Raw genomic sequence first — 18,502 nt, 5'->3', positions numbered from 1 at the left:
TTGTATTTATTGAGTGCTTATCATATGTAGAGCACTGTACTAAGCATTCGGAAGAGTACAATAGAACAATAAACAAATTCTCTGCCCACAACGAGCTCCGCCATTTCTCTGTCGTGTGACCTTGAGCAAGTCACTTCACTTCTCTGGGCCTCGGTTCCCTCATCTGTAAAATGGGGATTGAGGCGGTGAGCCCCACGTGGGACAGGGACTGTGTCCAATCTGGTTTGCTTGTATCCACCCCTGCGCTTCATACAGCGCCTGGCACATAGTAAGCGCTTAAGAAATACCAGTTATTAACTGTAGTGCCTGTTCTCAGCCCTCTGAAACTGAGCGAGGGTGTTCAACTCATCTTCCCTCCCTTCAGTGATACATTCTGGGGTACGTCATCACGAAGGCGATTTCCAAAATAAAAATTCACTTGCAGCCTTCCAGTAGGAAGCTTCTCACACGGTAGGGAGGTTGAAAATTTTATCGTTTGAGGGAGCTGACGATGGTCAGAATACCTGTCACATAATGTTGAAATCAGGGGATCGCGGAATAATGGAACAAGAAAAGACTTCAAGGGATCATTCAGCCCTGCTGCGGCTTAAATCAATTAGTCTTTAAACTACTTTGAGTTCAGCTCTCATAAGCTTTTAGGACGGGTACGGATTCAGCAACACTATTCTTTCAGGTCCCTAATCTTGCCTAATTTGCGCTTTCGAGATCTTTCCCCCAAATGCCCCATAGGATCAGGAAAGAATATTAACATTGCCAAATTGTACTTTCCAAGTGCTTGGTACAGTGCTCTGCATACAGTAAGCGCTCAATAAATATGATTGAATGAATGAATGAACATGAATCTGATTGAGCGAATTACAAATAAATTAGCACAGTGCTAAGTGCCTAGTATAGTGCTTTGCACACAGTAAGAGCTCAATAAATATGATTGAATGAATGAATGAACATGAATCTGATTGAGCGAATTACAAATAAATTAGCGCAGTGCTAATCGCCTAGTATAGTGCTTTGCACACAGTAAGAGCTCAATAAATATGATTGAATGAATTCGCCCCAGTGCTCAGTACAGTGACTGGCACTTAATAAGCGCTTAACTAAGACCACAATTATTAGCTGCAGTGCCAGCTCCTGGCCTCCCAAATAAAAAAAAAAATCAATTACATTTTTAAGTCAAACTCTCAGGGATGGAGTTCAATTATTCTTCTTGCTCACAGTCTTTCAGTTCGTGCCATTTCTTCAACCTTCCCTTCTTCACCTGTCACCCATCTTCCTTTCTCGATCACCTCCCTCTTCGGTCTGCTCTTCCACTCAATCCCCATAACGTTCTGCTCCTTGTGTTCTCTTTTCCCCCTATGGCAAATGAACCGGCCTCACTGTTTTCTTTCCAAGAAGATTGGCCCCATAGCAAATTTCTCACCTAAAAGCCCCAGCTGACGATCTGTTTGTTAGAAATATCATCTCTTTTGAAACTGTACGGAAGGTAGGAAAATCCCATTTTACGCTGCCAAAAGGAGAATCTTTCTTTTTTCGGTGGTGAGCTTCTGGAAGCATCCAAGTGTGAGACATTGTCAGCCTTTTCAATCTGGGCCACTCTCCCCCCAATTAACCCATCAAAGCCCCCTCCAGCTCTACCGCTTTTCAATGTTATACTTTCATTCTGGTTGAGAGATCTTACCGGCCCTCATTCAAGGAATGATATCCATGACTCTCCGGTGATTGTCCGGAAAGGATCGCTCTAGACCTTGGATGATTTATACATTTCCCTTCTATCTCTTGTTTCCTTTCTTCTTGCTTCCTAAATTCTACCCACCTTGGAGAGGGAAGATCCTACGCGTGTCCTAGCATCGTGAAGCATATCAGAAAACGTCCTTTTCCACGATGGGGGGAGCACTTGTTGTACTTGGATCAGTCGGTCCTTTTTTGATACGTGCAAAGTGGCAAGATGCACAGTAATCATGTTAATTGGCCACACGGCAAATTAGCCAATTTCCAAAAGGATTAATTTATAGATTAGCCTCCCCCCAAAAAAACTCAATTACTTTTACAGCCATGCATACTTCAGAGAGCTGGGTGATAAAATGCTACTTTGTTCAGCCCAATGGGTGAAACATTTGAGGACGATTCAAGGAAGAAATCATTAACCCAAAGAAAAGGAATAGAAAAAAAAGAAAGAAAACAGCAAACAGTAAAAGATCAGACTTCATTTTTCCCCCCGTTCACTTGTGCACACGTGTCTGGGTTTGATGTTCGATACTATTAGAAATAAATTTGCAGGCAATTGGCACGAGTAGCTGAATCTAATTAATTGCCTCTTAAATGTCATATCGTTACTGTGATCTTTACTGCTAACGAGGAAAGTGCGTTTTGTGTGGTAAGAAAGCAATAGGTCCACAAATCTGGCCTGTCAGGAGAGAACCCTGAGAACAGCTATTTCTTGCTGTAAAGAGTTTACAGTTCGAGATATCAGTGAATCTGAACTACCAGGCAGATAAAACCAATAACCATCCCTACTCGTTACTGGACAGTGAATGCTGATGCCAGCAGTTTTCCAAAATGGGGAAAATTAGAGAAGCAGCATGGCTCAGTGGAAAGAGCCCGGGCTTTGGAGTCAGAGGTCGTGGGTTCAAATCCCAGCTCCGCCGCTTGTCAGCTGTGTGACTTGGAGCAAGTCACTTAACTCCTCTATGCCTCAGTTCCCTCATCTGTAAAAAAAATGGGGATTAAGACTCTGAGCCCCACATGGGACAACCTGATCACCTTGTAACCTCCCCAGTGCTTAGAACAGTGCTTTGCACATAGTAAGTGCTTAATAAATGTCATAGAAAATGCAGTGAAAAAAACCCAGTTTTTCCAGATCTCTGAAGTGTGTAAGTTACCCGATAACTAAAAAGTGAAATAGTCAATGTTTATCCATCTGCAAAACTTTGTCCCTTGGGGTTCTGACTCTTTCTCTATTTTCTGAGCATTTCTCATCTCCTACTTGGATGGTGCCTTTAAATATGGCTTTGAATTGCCCCTCCTGTGCTTGAAACAACCCTGCAGAGAGCCTTTTTAATTACTCCAATGGGCCTTAACCGTTATTCTGCAAAGTTTCCCTTCTATTTTCCTTGATAGCACAACCAAATCGAGCCCCCTCATTGATAGCGTATCCATCTTAGCTTTAATAAATATGCAGCTGTACTTGAATATTGAATCTTCAAATTTCAGCCTCCTCCATGGGTTCTTATATGTCAAATGCAAATTGGGTTTTGCTTTTTCTAAAGGGTTGTCATATTCTCATGATTTCAACCCCCGATTTTTTCTAAACGACAACAGGGGCATTCAAAGGGGATTACACAACTATGAAAACCTAAAAGAAAATCCTTTACTTTGACCAACTAATAGACATGGAATGACATCTTGCTTATTTCATTTCATTTGAATCGTTATTTCCTAAAATGGGGTAATTTTTGCATAGTGTCAGGATTTCTGAGATCATGTGTGGAAATGCGATTTGAAAATAAAAGTTCTTAAAGTAAATGAATGCCCTGATTCACCCTTCCTGCTGAGAATATGCATTTCTTCTCATAAACCCTCCTCGCATTACCCCCGTTGAACTATTAACAGAAGGGAAGAATCAGTTGATTGCCAAGGAGGCATCAATCAGTGGTATTTATTGAGTGCCTATTATGCACAGAGCACTGTGCTACACATTTGGGAGAGTAATAATAATAATAGTTATGGTACTTGCTAAGTGCTTACTACACGCCAAACACTATTTTAAGCACCAGAGTAGATACAAGTCAATCGGCTTGGACTCAATCCCTGTCCCACATGGGGCTCACACTTGTATCCCCATTTTACAGATGAGGCAATTGAGGCCCAGAGAAGTGAAGTGACTTACCCAAGGTCACACAGCAGACTCGCAGGTTTAGAACTCAAGCCCTTCTGACTCCCAAGCCCGTGCTTTCTCCACTAAGCCACACTCTTTCTCCATCTGAAACATGCTCACCTCCTCGCATTGGAGAGAGCTGTGATGGTGGAAAGATGACTGGAAAGAGGAGCGTAGAGTTGGGAGGGCCAAAGGCATCAGAGATCCCAAGTGTGCTGAGTTGGTTCCTTCATTCATTTATTCACATTTATTGAGCACTTACCGTGTGAAAAGCAATGTGCTAAGCATTTAGGAGAGTACAGTATAATAGAGTTGATACCCACGATCCCTGTCCTCAAGAAGAAGAGAAGCAACAAGGCCTAGAGGATAGAGCACAGGCCTGGAATCAGAAGGCCATGAGTTCTAATCCCAGCTCAGCACTTGTCTGTTGTGTGACCTTGGGCAACTCACTTCACTTCCCTGGGCCTCAGTTCCCTCATTTGTAAAATGGGGATTAAGACTGTGAGCTCTGCTTGGGACATGGACTGTGTCCAACCTGATTAGCTTGGATCTCCCCCAGCACTTAGAACAGTTTCTTGCACATAGTAAGCGCTTAACAAATACCATTATTATTATTATTATTGTAATTATTTAGAAGCTCACAGTCTAGTGGATGCTCGTGTTTCTTGGATAATAATAATAATAATGATGGTATTTGCTAAGTGCTTACTATGTGCAAAGCACTGTTCTAAGCACTGGGGGGATACAAAGTGATCAGGTTGTCCCACGAGGGGCTCACAGGCTTAATCCCCATTTTACAGATGAGGTAACTGAAGCACAGAGAAGTTAAGTGGCTTGCCCAAGGTCACACAGCTGACAAATGGTGGAGCCGGGATTCAAACCCATGCCCTCTGACTCCCAAGTGCTTACTCTTTCCACTGAGCCACAGGAAGGAAGACTTCAGCTTGGAGTTCCATCTCCAGACTCAGGACCTTCTAGAATCCATCTGGTCTTGCCTTCTACCTTAATTTCTCCCTTCCTTATCTCTGGCTTTTTTATTTCCTTGACTGAAAGGCAGGGGATATGGCGAGAGAAGCAGCATGGCCTAGTGGATACAGAATGGGCCTGGGGGTCAGAAGGACCTGGGTTCTAATTCCCGCTCCAGTACTTGTCTGCTGTGTGACCTTGAGTACGTCACTTCACTTCTCTGGGCCTCAGTTCCCTCATCTGTAAAATGGAGATTAAATCCTCCTCCCTCCTACTTAGACTGTGTTCAACCCTGACTAATTTGTACCTACCTGAATGCACATAAGAAGAACTTAACAAAGTACTATAATTATTATGACCATAAGCTCATCCTCTAGACTATAAACTCATAATAATAATAGTAATAATGACGGTATTTGTTAAGCACTGTTCTAAGCGCTGGGATAGATACAGGGTAATCAGGTTGTCCCACGTGGGGCTCACAGGCTTAATTCCCATTTTACAGATGAAGGAACTGAAGCACAGAGAAGTTAGGTGACCTGCCCAAAGTCACACATCTGACAAGTGGTGGAACCGGAATTAGACCCCATGACCTCTGAGTCCCAAGCCCGTGCTCTTTCCACTGAGTCATGCCGCTTCGTGGACAATCAATCAATCAATCAATCTTATTTATTGAGCGCTTACTATGTGCAGAGCACTGTGTGTTTGGGAAGTACAAATTGGCAACATATAGAGACAGTCCCTACCCAACATTGGGCTCACAGTCTAAAAGACTGTGACAAGGAATATGTCTGTTTATTGTTGTATTTTCCCAAGCTCTTAGTACAGTGGACTGAACACAGTAAGCGCTTGGCAATGCTTGGCAACATTTGTTCTGCTGTCCTTGATTTTGGTTTCCCAGTTTCAGGGAATGTGCCTATTTAATGTCACGTTGTACTCTCCCAAGCACTTAGTACGGTATTTTGCACACTTGTCTTATGCCGTCGAGTCGTTTCCAACCCATAACAACACCACAGACACATCTCTTCCAGAACGCCCTGCTCTCCACCTGCAACTGTTCTGGTAATGGATCCACAGAGTTTTCTTGGTAAAAATCCAGAAATGATTTACCATCACCGCCTTCCGCGCAGTAAATGAGTCTCTGCCTTTGATTCTCTCTCTTGCTGCTCCTGCCCGGCACAGAAAAGTTTTGACTTGTAGCAGATTGCCTTCCACTCGCTAGCCACTGGCCAAGCTAGGAATGGAATGGGTAGGTCTCTGCTTGACTCTCCCTCTCGTAGTCGAGACTGATAGAGGACTGGAAACTCTCCAGGTGCCACCCTGAGGGGGGCTTTGCCCACAGTAAGCACTCAATAAATACGATCGAATGAATTGAATGAACAAATGATTGTTCTGCGCTTAGTAAGGGCTCAATAAATACCATTCATTCATTCATTCAATCATATTTATTGAGAGCTTACTGTGTGCAGAGCACTGTACTAAGCGCTTGGGATGTACAAATCGGCAACACACAGAGAAGGTCCCTACCCAACCGGGCTGATGATGGTAAGTGTTCTGAGATTCAGGATGGGGTGAGTACAAATTATCAAGACATTTTTGTTCTCAGCGCTTAGAACAGTGCTTTGCACATAGTAAGCGCTTAAGAAATACCATCATTATTACCTGAAACTGTCTAATAAGGGCTAATTTCAGTTCAGTTTTCAGGGGATGATCGACTTTGGGTGGATGATGGTAGGCCTTCGTGAGCTTTGAGAAGGGAAAAATTCCAAGACAAAAGTAAATCCACTTCTCTAAAACTTGAAAAGTTGACTGCTGCTCTTGGAGGTGGAATCAGAATTTAAATCAATCGGTCCATCAATCATCGGTGCTCACTGAGCGCATACCTTGTGCAGAGCACTTTACTAGGAACTTGGAAGAGTACAACAGAGTTGTATTCAACAAGAATAATGATACCTGGCTCTATTAAAAAGGCAAGCACCCATTTTGTTCCCTCCCTGTTGCTAGGCAAAGCCTTCTCTCCTTTTCCAGCTCAGCCCACACCCTCCGCTCCTCTGCCGCTAACCTCCTCACTGGGCCTCATTCTCACCCATCCCACCGTCGACCCCCGACCCACATCCTCCCCATGGCCTGGAATACCCTCCCTCCGCACATCCGCCAAACTAGCTCTCTTCCTCCCTTCAAAGCCCTCCTGAGAGCTCACCTCCTCCAGGAGGCCTTCCCACACTTAGCCCCCCTCATTCCTCTCCCCCTCCCCATCCTCCCCACCCTACCTCCTTCCCCTCCCCACAGTACCTGTATATATGTTTGTACAGATTTATTACTCAATTTATTTTACTTGTACATATTTACCATTCTATTTATTTTGTTAATGATGTGAGTTAGCTTTAATTCTCTTTATTCTGATGACTTGACACCTGTCCACGTGTTTTGTTTTGTTGCCCGTCTCCCCCTTCTAGACTGGGAGCCCGTTGTTGGGCAGGGACCGTCTCTCTAGGTTGCCAACTTGTACTTCCCAAGTGCTTAGTATGGTGCTCTGCACACAGTAAGTGCTCAATAAATACGATTGAATGAATGAATGAATGGATTCCCATTACATTAGACGTTTTTACTACGGCCAGGTCAGCTGCTGTTTCCAAGTGTCTGCAGCATCTCAGAGTGAAGTAACAAATCAACTCCAGGAAAGACTGTGAAAGGGTCTCACAGAGACGGATCTCCTGTGATAACCGGTCACTTCACTAAGCCGGAGCTGTAACAACTGCGCTTGTTTGTTTCTTTTCCCCTCCTTCTCACCTCCACACAGACATCTCGCCCACGTCCTGCCTCTGGTCTGAGACACCCTCCCTCCTCCTATCTGACAGAGAATGGCTCTCCCTTCCTTCAAAAGCCTTACTGAAGGCACATCTCCTCCAAGAGGCCCACCCTGACTGCACCCTCTTTTCCTCTTCTACCATCAATCAATCAATCAATCAATCAATCGTATTTATTGAGTGCTTACTGTGTGCAGAGCACTGTACTAAGCGCTTGGGAAGTACAAGTTGGCAACATATAGAGACAGTCCATACCCAACAGTGGGCTCACAGTCTAAAAAGGGGGAGACAGAGAACAAAACCAAACATACTAACAAAATAAAATAAATAGAATAGGTATGTACAGGTAGAATAAATAAATAAATAAATAGAGTAATAAATATGTACAAACATATATACATATATACAGGTGCTGTGGGGAAGGGAAGGTGCTGTGGGGAAGGGATCTACCATCCGCTTCTACGTTGCCCTGTCATGCTCCCTTGATTCGTGCCTCCTCCCAGCCCCACCAACACTTATGTCCATATTCATTCATTCATTCAGTCATATTTATTGAGCGCTCACTGTGTGCAGAGCACTGTACTAAGCTCTTGGAACGTACAAGTTGGCAACATATAGAGACAGTTCCTACCCAACAGCGGGCTCACAGTCTAGAAGGGGGAGACAGACAATAAAACAAAACATATAAACCAAATAAAATAAATAGAATAAATATGTACAAGTAAAATAGAGTAATAAATATGTACAAACATATATACACATATACAGGTGTTCACTTCACTAGGCCACACTACTGAAGGAAAACTTTGGTTATGCATAAGAAAATCTGTCATATTAAAATTTATATTAATATCTGCCTCCCCCATCTCCAGACTGTAAGCTCCTTGTGGGAAGGGAATGTGCCCCTTTATTGTTCCATTCTACTCTCCCAAGTGCTTAGCTCAGTGCTCTGCACAAAGAAAGCACTCAGTAAGTGGGTTTGTGATCCCTCATTCCCTACTCACCCCCCCACATCCCAGTTAGCTGCTTGGATCTCCCTGGTGAACATTTTCAAGTTGTTTCACCTAAACCTGTTTTCTTGAAGAGTGTGAGCTCCTCATTTCATCCACACTGCTTTAAACGATGAAGGTTTTGGGGCTGACAATAATTCAGAGGATTTATTTAGCTGTACAATTCATTCAGTCATATTTAGGGAGCGCTTACTGTGTGCAAAGCACTGTATTTAGCGCTTGGGAGACAAACAGATGCATTCCCTGCCCACAACTAGCCAATTGAGTCCTCACTCTCCTCCCTCTAAATTCAGAATCACTGGTGTTTGTTCTTTCACTCAGAGATGATTTTGTTTTCACTCAGAACTGGGAAGCAGCACAGCCTAATGGATAGAGCGCAGACCTGGGAGTGAGAAGGTCCCGGGTTCTAATCCCGGCTCCACCACTTGCCTGCTGTGTGATCTTGGGCAAGTCACTTCACTTCTCTGAGCCTCAGTTATCTCATCTGTAAAATGGGGATTAAAACTGTGAGCCCCATGCAGGACAGGGACTGTGTCCAAATTACAACTGTGAGCCCAACCTGGGACAGTGCTTGGCACGTAGTAAGTGCTTAACCAATACCATCATTTTGAGATGAGCATGGCCTAGTGGATAGAGCACGGGACTGTGAGTCAGAAGGTCATGGGTTCTAATACTCCACCTCAGGTCTGCTGTATGATCTTGGGCAAGTCACTTGACTTCTCTGGGCCTCAGTTACCTCATCTGTAAAATGGGATTGAGACTGCGAGCTCTACGTGGGACAGGGATTGTGTCCAATCTGATTTGTTTGTTTCCACACCAGTACTTAGTACAGTGCTTGGCACATAGTAAGCACTTAACAAATACCACAATTATTATTGTGGTAATAATTGCTATTATTATTAGTATTAATAATCTCAGTTCTTAGGACAGTGCTTTGCACATAATTAGTGCTTAAAAATACCAAAATGATGATTATTTTATTAAAGCATCTGCCTTCCTCTGAAGGACAGATTCAAACTGTTCAGTATGAGTGGCAGAATCCCCCTTGATCCACTCCATCCACACTCATCATCATCATTAGTGGTATTTATTGAACACTTACTTCTTCTTCTTCTTTAATCATATTTATTGAATGCTTACTATGTGCAGAGCACTGTACTAAGCACTTGGGAGAATACGATCCAACAGAGTTGATAGATCAATCAATCAATCAATCGTATTTATTGAGCGCTTACTATGTGCAGAGCACTGTACTAAGCACTTGGGAAGTACAAATTGGCAACACAATTGCCTATCACAATTGATACGTTCCCTACTCACAACAAACTTATGGTCTAAAGGAAAATAGGTCAGAAAAAGTCCCTGTGTGCAGAGCACTGGACTAAGAGCTTGAGAGTGTACAATATAACAATAAATGGTCACATTCCCTGTCCACAATGAGCTAGAGAAGCAGCGTGACTCAGTGGAAGAGCACCCCAGCACTTGGAAGTCAGAGGTCATGGGTTCAAATACCGGCTCAGCCGCTTGTCAGCTGTGTGACATTGGGCAAATTGCTTAACTTCTCTGTGCTTCAGTTACCTCATCTGTAAAATGAGAATTAAGACTGTGAGCTCCACGTGGGACAACCTGATCACCTCGCATCCTCTCCAGCGCTTAGAACAGTGCTTGGCACATAGTAAGTGCTTAACAAATGCCATCATTGTTATTATATTATTATTATAGATGGGGAGACGGACATTAATATAAGTAAATGAATGACAGAAATGTATATAAATGCTGCGGGGCTGGGATGGGAGATGAGTAAAGAGAGCAAGGCAGAGTGAGGCAGAAGGGAGTGGGAGAAGAGGAAAGGAGAGCCAAGTCAGGGAAGGCCTCTTGGAGGAGACGGGCCTCCATTAAGGTTTTGAAAGGGGGGAAAGCAATGGTCTGTTGGAAATGAGGAGGGAGGGCATTCCGGGGCAGAGACAGGACGTGGGCAAGAGGTCGGCGGTGAGATAGACGAGATTGAGGTACAGTGAGAAGGTTAGAATTAGAAGAGGGAAAGAGTCACAATCCAAGTGGGAAGGAGAACAGGCATTGACTCGCCATTTTGTAGATGGGGAAACCGAGACCTAGAGAAGTTGCAGGGGTTGCCCCGGGTTACATTACAAAGCAGAGAAGCAGCAGAGTCGGGATTAGAACTCAGGTCCTCTGACTTCTGGGTTCTTCCTCGTTCTTTCCTCCAAGCCACGCTGCTCTCTTCCTCCCTTCAAGGCCCTACTGAGAGCTCACCTGCTCCAGGAGGCCTTCCCAGACTGAGCCCCTTCCTTCCTCTCCCCCTCGTCCCCCTCTCCATCCCCCCATCTTACCTCCTTCCCTTCCCCACAGCACCTGTATATATGTATATATGTTTGTACATATTTATTACTCTATTTATTGATTGATTTATTTTACTTGTACATATCTATTCTATTTATTTTATTTTGTTAGTATGTTTGGTTTTGTTCTCTGTCTCCCCCTTTTAGACTGTGAGCCCACTGTTGGGTAGGGACTGTCTCTATATGTTGCCAACTTGTACTTCCCAAGCGCTTAGTACAGTGCTCTGCACACAGTAAGCACTCAATAAATACGATTGATTGATTGATTGCTTCTCCAGTGAGCCCTCTTTTGAAGCCAAGCCCTCCTGGTGTCCTGGCTCGAGGGAGATGGTCGTTTTCAAGGCGTCAGATTGTGCAATGTGTGAGATCTACATTACTGACAGAGAAGCAACAGTGACCTCATTGGCCCTCAGTTTCCTTCTCTGGAAAATGGGAATTCAGTAGCTGTCCTTCCTCCCACTTACGAGTGTGAACCCCATTTGGGTCAGAGACTGTGTCTGATCTGATTGCCTTGTATCTACACTGGTGCTTGAATCCACCCTAGCACTTAGAACAGAGGCTGGTACATAACAAGCGCTTAACAAATGCCACAATAATAACAATATGATTCCTGGCATGCAGTAGGCGCTTAACAAATACCACTACTATTATTAATAATAACGATGGCATTTGTTAAGCGCTTACTATGTGCCAAGCACTGTTCTAATCACTGGGGGGGATACAAGGTCATCAGGTTGTCCCACGTGGGGCTCACAGTCTTAATTCCCATTTTATAGATGAGGTAACTGAGGCCCAGAGAAGTTAAATGACTTGCCCAAAGTCACACAGCTATCTCCCCCTTCTAGACTGTGAGCCCATTGTTGAGTAGGGACCGTTTCTATATGTTGCCAATTTTTACTTCCCAAGTGCTTAGTACAGTGCTCTGCACACAGTAAGTGCCCAATAAATACAATTGAATGAATGAATGAATGAATGACTGTGGCAGAGTCAGGATTAGAACCCATGATCTCTGGCTCCCAAGCCCGTGTTGTTTCCACTAAGAGAAGCAGCATGGCTCAGTGGAAAGAGCACTGGCTTTGGAGCCAGAGGTCATGGCTTCTAATCTCGACCCTGCCTCTTGTCAGCTGTGTGACTTTGGGCAAGTCACTTAACTTCTCTGTGCCTCAGTTCCCTCATCTGTAAAATGGGGATGAAGACTGTGAGCCCCCCGTGGGACAACCTGATCACCTTGTATCCCCCCCAGTGCTTAGAACAGTGCTTCACACATAGTAAGTGCTTAACAAATACCATTATTATCATTATTAAGAGAAGCAGCGTGCCTCAGTGGAAAGAGCCCAGGCTTTGGAGTCAGAAGTCATGGGTTCAAATCTCAGCTCCTCCGCTTGTCGGCTGTGTGTTTTTCGGCAAGTCACTTAACTTCTTTGGGCCTACGTCACTTCATCTGTAAAATGGGGATTAAAACTGTGAGCCCCCCGTGGGACAACCTGATCACCTTGTAATCTCCCCAGTGCTTAGAACAGTGCTTAGCACATAGTAAGTGCTTAATAAATGCCATTATTATCATTATTATTATTATTATTATTTCCTAAACACAAGCTTACAAAATAGGTCGATACGATCCCTGCCTGCTGGAGTTTACAATCTAGCAGGGGAGATAAACAATAAAACAAATTACAAGGAGAGGAAGGGTACAAGGATATGGGAAGCAGCATGGCCTAATGGATAGGGCACGGGCCTGGGGGTCCAAAGGACCTGGATTCTAATCCCAGCTCTGCCATTTCTATTTATGATGGCATTTATTAAGTGCTTACTATGTGCCAAGCACTATTCTAATTACTAGGGTAGATAAGTGCTTGTAACCTCCCCAGCGCTTAGAACAGTGCTTTGCACATAGTAAGCGCTTAATAAATGCCATTATTTTTATTATTATTATTATTACAAGGTAATCACATAGTCCCACATGGGGCTCACAGACTTAACCCCCAATTTACAGATGAGGGAACTGAGGCACAGAGAAGTGAAGTGACTTGCCCAAAGTCACACAGCTGACAAGTGGCGGAGTCGGGATCAGAACCCACGACCTCTGACTCCCCAAACCCGGGCTCTTTCCACTGAGCCGCGCTGCTTCCGTTGTCTGCTGTGTGACCTTGGGCAAGTCACTTCACTTCTCAGTGCCTCAGTTACCTCGTTTGTCAAATGGGGATGAAGACCGTGAGCCCCTTGTGGGACAGGGACTGTGTCCAACCTGATCAACTCATATCTACCCCAGCGCTTAGAACAGTGTTTGACACGTAGTAAGTTTATTCTGGAGACTTGACACCCATCCACATGTTTTGTTTTATTGTCTGTCTCCCCCTTCTAGACTGTGAGCCCATTGTTGAGTAGGGACTACTCTATCTATGTCTCTCTCTATGTTGCCAACTTGTACTTTCCAAGTGCTTAGTACAGTGCTCTGCACATAGTAAGCACTCAATATTTAATATGGTTGAATGAATGAATGAAAGTACCATCGTTGTTATTATTATTATTCTATGCCCATAAGTACTTAGGGGTAGGCAATTGACATTTTGAACCTTATCCTCTCTCAGAATCACTTTCCCATTTCTTTCATTCATTCAATCGTATTTATTGAGCGCTTACTGTGTGCAGAGCACTGGACTAAGCGCTTGGGAAGTACAAGTTGGCAACATATAGAGACGGTCCCTACCCAACAGTGGGCTCACAGTCTAGAAGGTTTCGGACTCCTTGAAATGGAAGCAGACATTCTTCCTTCACTCTGACCAGGCCCAAGGAGGACGAAGAGCAAACTGAAGATGGACCCTGGCTATTCATTCATTAATTCAGTGGTACTTATTGAGCACTTACTGGGTGTAGAGCACTGTACTAAGTGCTCATATGTGTAAGCCAGCTCATCCCAGCCCATTCCAGGTGCTAAGCATCAGTACGGAAGCAGCATGGCCTAGTAGAAAGAGCACAGGCCTGGGAGACAGAAGATCTGCGTGGCTTAGTGGAAAGAGCATGGGCTTGGCAGTCAGAGGTCATGGGTTCTAATCCTGACTCTTCCACTTGTCACCTGTGTGACTTTGAGCAAGTTGCTTCACTTCTCTGTGCCTCAGTGACCTCATCTGGAAAATGGGGATGAAGACTGTGAGCCCCACATGGGACAACCTGATTACCTTGCACTTACCCCAGTGCTTAGAACTGTGCTTGGTACATAGTAAGCGCTTAACAAATACCATCACTATTAGTACTATTATCATCTGGGTTCTAATTCTGGAGCTGCCACTTGCCTGCGGTGTGACCTGGGGCAAGTCATTTCACGTCTCTGGACCTCATCTGTCCAGAGCGCAGTGTGGCTCAGTGGAAAGATCATGGGCTTTGGAGTCAGAGGTCATGAGTTCAAATCCCGGCTCTGCCAATTGCCAGCTGTGTGACTTTTGGCAAGTCACTTTGATTCTCTGGGCCTCAGTTACCTCATCTGTAAAATGGGGATGAAGACTGTGAGCCCCTCGTGGGACAACCTGATCAATCAATCAATCAATCAATAGTATTTATTGAGCACTTACTGTATGCAGAGCACTGTACTAAGCGCTTGGGAAGTACAAGTTGGCAACATATAGAGACAGTCCCTACCCAACAGTGGGCTCACAGTCTAGAAGGGGGAGACAGAGAACAAAACCAAACATATTAACAAAATGAAATAAATAGAATAGATATGTACAGGTAAAATAAATAAATAAATAGAGTAATAAATATGTACAAACATATATACATATATACAGGTGCTGTGGGGAAGGGAAGGAGGTAACACCTTGTAACCTCCCCAGTGCTTCGAACAGTGCTTTGCACATGGTAAGTGCTTAATAAATGCTATTATTATTATTATTATCTGTCAAATGGGGATGAAGACTGTGAGGCCCATTTGGGACAGGGATCGTGTCCAACTCAATTAACTTGTATCTGCCCCAGTGCTTAGTACAGTGCCTGCTGCCTAGTAAGAGTTTATCAAATACCACTATTATTATTATTATTATTATTATTGTTACGGATGAGAGAAGGTACAGTGCATCACCCCATCTGCCTGATTCGCTCCTCTCCCGACATACTGCTTTGCACACAGTAAGCATTCAATAAATACGATTAAATGAATTAAATGAATACTTCTCTCCCCAAACACTTTCCCCCAAATCCTCCCTTTCTCCTTCACAACATCTGGCACGCCTTGGCTCTAAAATCACACCTCCACCAGAAAGTCACCCCTGTACAGATTTATTACTCTATTTACTTTACTTGTACATATTTACTATTCTATTTATTGTGTTAATGATGTGTATCTAGCTTTATCTCTATTTATTCTGACGACTTGACACCTGTCCACGTGTTTTGTCTCGTTGTCTGTCTCCCCCTTTTAGACTGCGAGCCAGTTGTTGCATAGGGACCGTCTTTATATGGTGCCAACTTGTACTTCCCAAGCTCTTGGTACAGTGCTCTGCACACAGTAAGTGCTCAATAAATACGATTGAATGAATGAATGAATGAATAAGCACCAATCAGTGGTATCTATTGAGTGCTTTCTGTGTACAGAGCACTGAACTAAGTGTTTGGGAGAATACAATGTATTGTATGAGTTGGCAGATACAATCCATTCCCTCAAAAAGTTTGCATTCTACTGACATCATAACTATGTCTATATAAATGGCTATATTAACTATATCTAATATTGACACCTGTCCACATATTTTGTTTCGTTGTCTGTCTCCCCCTTCTAGACTGTGAGCCCATTGTGGGGTAGGGATCATCTCTATATGTTGCTGACTTGTACTTCCCAAGCTCTTAGTACAGTGCTCTGCACACAGTAAGCGCTCAATAAATATGATTGAATGAATGAATGAATGACTAACCCCGCATCAGGAGAAGCAGCGTGGCTCAGTGGAAAGAGCCCGGGCTTAGGAGTCAGAGGTCATGGGTTCAAATCCCGACTCCGCCAGCTGTCACCTGTGTGACTTTGGGCAAGTCACTTCACTTCTCTGGGCCTCAGTTACTTCATCTGTAAAAGGGGGATTAAAACTGTGAGCCCCCCGTGGGACAACCTGATCACCTTGTAACCTCTCCAGCACTTAGAACAGTGCTTTCCACATAGTAAGCACTTAACAAATAACATCATTATTATTAGTATTATTATTATTATCTCCCCACCCTATTTCCCCTCCCTCCTGCATCAATCAATAAATCATCAGTATTTATTGAGCACTCCCCACAGTGTGGCCTAGTAGATGGAGCCCAGGCTTGGGAGTCAGAAGGACCTGGGTTCTAATCCCAGCTCTGCCAGTTGTCTGCTGTGTGACCTTGGGCAAGTCATTTCACTTCTCTGGGCCTCAGTTCCCTCATTTGAAATATGGGGAACTGGGGAAATATGGGGAATATTGTGTCCAACCTGATTAACCTGTAACTACCCCGGTGCTTAGAACTGTGCTTGGTTCATAGTAAGCATTGAGCAAATACCATTATTATTATTAGTATTATTTTTATTTAAATCCCTATGAAAATCTCATCTCCATCCGAAGCCCTTCCCTGACTCATCTCTCATCCCCCCACACTATTTCTCCTCCTTACTGCATAAATCAAGGAATCAGTGGTTTTTATTGAGCACTTACTGTGTGCAAAGCACTGTAGTAAGCGTTTGGGAGAATACAATACACCGACACAATTGGGTATTCTCTAGACACCCAGAACTCATGCAGATTCTTATGTTTGGTTGCTTTTCCTTTAATTTATTTCTTCCTGGACATTCAAGAGCAGGGATCATCTCTACCAACTATTGTACACCCAACTGCTTAGTACAGTGCTTTGCACCCTGATAGTCTCAATAATAATAATAATAACGGTATTTGTTAAGCACTTACTATGTGCAAAGGACTGTTCCAAGCGCTGAGGAGGTTACACGGTGATCGGGTTGTCCCATGGGGGGCTCACAGTTTTTATCCCCAATTTACAGATGAGGTAACTGAAGCACAGAGAAGTTAAGTGACTTGCCCAAAGTCAAACAGCTGACAGTTGGCGGAGTAGGGATTTGAACCCATGACCTCTGACTCCAAAGCTCGGGCTCTTTCCACTGAGTCACGCTGCTTCTCGATGAATACTATCGACTGGATGTCTGTGTTCCCCATCCATGATTATTATCCTCGACTCCGCTCTCTCATTCACCCCTCACATCCAAGCCGTCACCAAAACCTGCCGGTCTCAGCTCCGCAACATTGCCAAGATCCTCCCTTTCCTCTCCATCCAAACCGCTACCCTGCTCATTCAAGCTCTCATCCTATCCCGTCTGGACTACTGCACCAGCCTTCTCTCTGATCTCCCATCCTCGTGTCTCTCTCCACTTCAATCCATACTTCATGCTGCTGCCCGGATTATCTTTGTCCAGAAACGCTCTGGGCATATTACTCCCCTCCTCAAAAATCTCCAGTGGCTACCAATCAATCTGCGCATCAGGCAGAAACTCCTCACCCTGGGCTTCAAGGCTGTCCATCACCTCGTCCCCTCCTACCTCACCTCCCTTCTCTCCTTCTACTGCCCAGCCCGCAACCTCCGCTCCTCCACCGCTAATCTCCTCACTGTACCTCGTTCTCGCCTGTCCCACCGTCGACCCCCGGCCCACGTCATCCCCCGGGCCTGGAATGCCCTCCCTCTGCCCCTCCGCCAAGCTAGCTCTCTTCCTCCCTTCAAGGCCCTGCTGAGAGCTCACCTCCTCCAGGAGGCCTTCCCAGACTGAGCCCCTTCCTTCCTCTCCCCCTCGTCCCCCTCTCCATCCCCCCATCTTACCTCCTTCCCTTCCCCACAGCACCTGTATATATGTATATATGGTTGTACATATTTATTACTCTATTTATTTATTTATTTATTTATTTTACTTGTACATTTCTATCCTATTTATTTTATTTTGTTGGTATGTTTGGTTCTGTTCTCTGTCTCCCCCTTTTAGACAGTGAGCCCACTGTTGGGTAGGGACTGTCTCTATGTGTTGCCAATTTGTACTTCCCAAGCGCTTAGTACAGTGCTCTGCACATAGTAAGCGCTCAATAAATACGATTGATTGATTGATTGATTGATTATTAACCCTATTGTTCTCTCCCAAGCCACAGTGCTCTGCACACAGTAAGGGCTCGACAAATTCCATCAATTTGCTCCAAGATGGATTTGGAGCCATTGTGACCGGATTCTCTTTAGGCTTCCATCTCATGGGACCTGCGTGGCCTAGTGGTTAGAGCCCGGGCCTGGGAATCAGAAGGTCTTGGGTTCTAATTGCGACTCTCCCATTTGTCTGCCGAGTGACCTCGGGCAAGTCACTTCACTTCTCCTCAGTTCCCTCATCTGGAAAATGGGGATTGAGTCCGTGAGCCCTAAGTGGGACAGGGATTGGGTCCAACCTGGTTTGCTTATCTCCACCCGGGTGCTCAGTAAGGTGTGTGGCATGTAGTAAGCACTTCACGA

At 44.4% G+C, this 18,502-nt stretch overlaps 1 non-coding gene across 1 annotated transcript; it reads right to left on the bottom strand.

Moving 5' to 3' along the window:
• Nucleotides 1–6,029: 6,029 nt before the first annotated feature.
• Nucleotides 6,030–6,167, bottom strand: LOC119944834. Its single transcript, XR_005455982.1, has one exon. It is a non-coding gene; the product is annotated as a small nucleolar RNA SNORA7 (small nucleolar RNA).
• Between the last annotated feature and the right edge of the window lie 12,335 nt (nt 6,168–18,502).

The sequence above is a fragment of the Tachyglossus aculeatus genome, chromosome 23 (genome assembly GCF_015852505.1).
Source record: "Tachyglossus aculeatus isolate mTacAcu1 chromosome 23, mTacAcu1.pri, whole genome shotgun sequence".
Taxonomy (NCBI): Eukaryota; Metazoa; Chordata; class Mammalia; order Monotremata; family Tachyglossidae; genus Tachyglossus; species Tachyglossus aculeatus.
The sequence above is the reverse complement of the archived record's forward strand: the minus strand, read 5'-3'. Positions and strand labels throughout refer to the sequence as shown.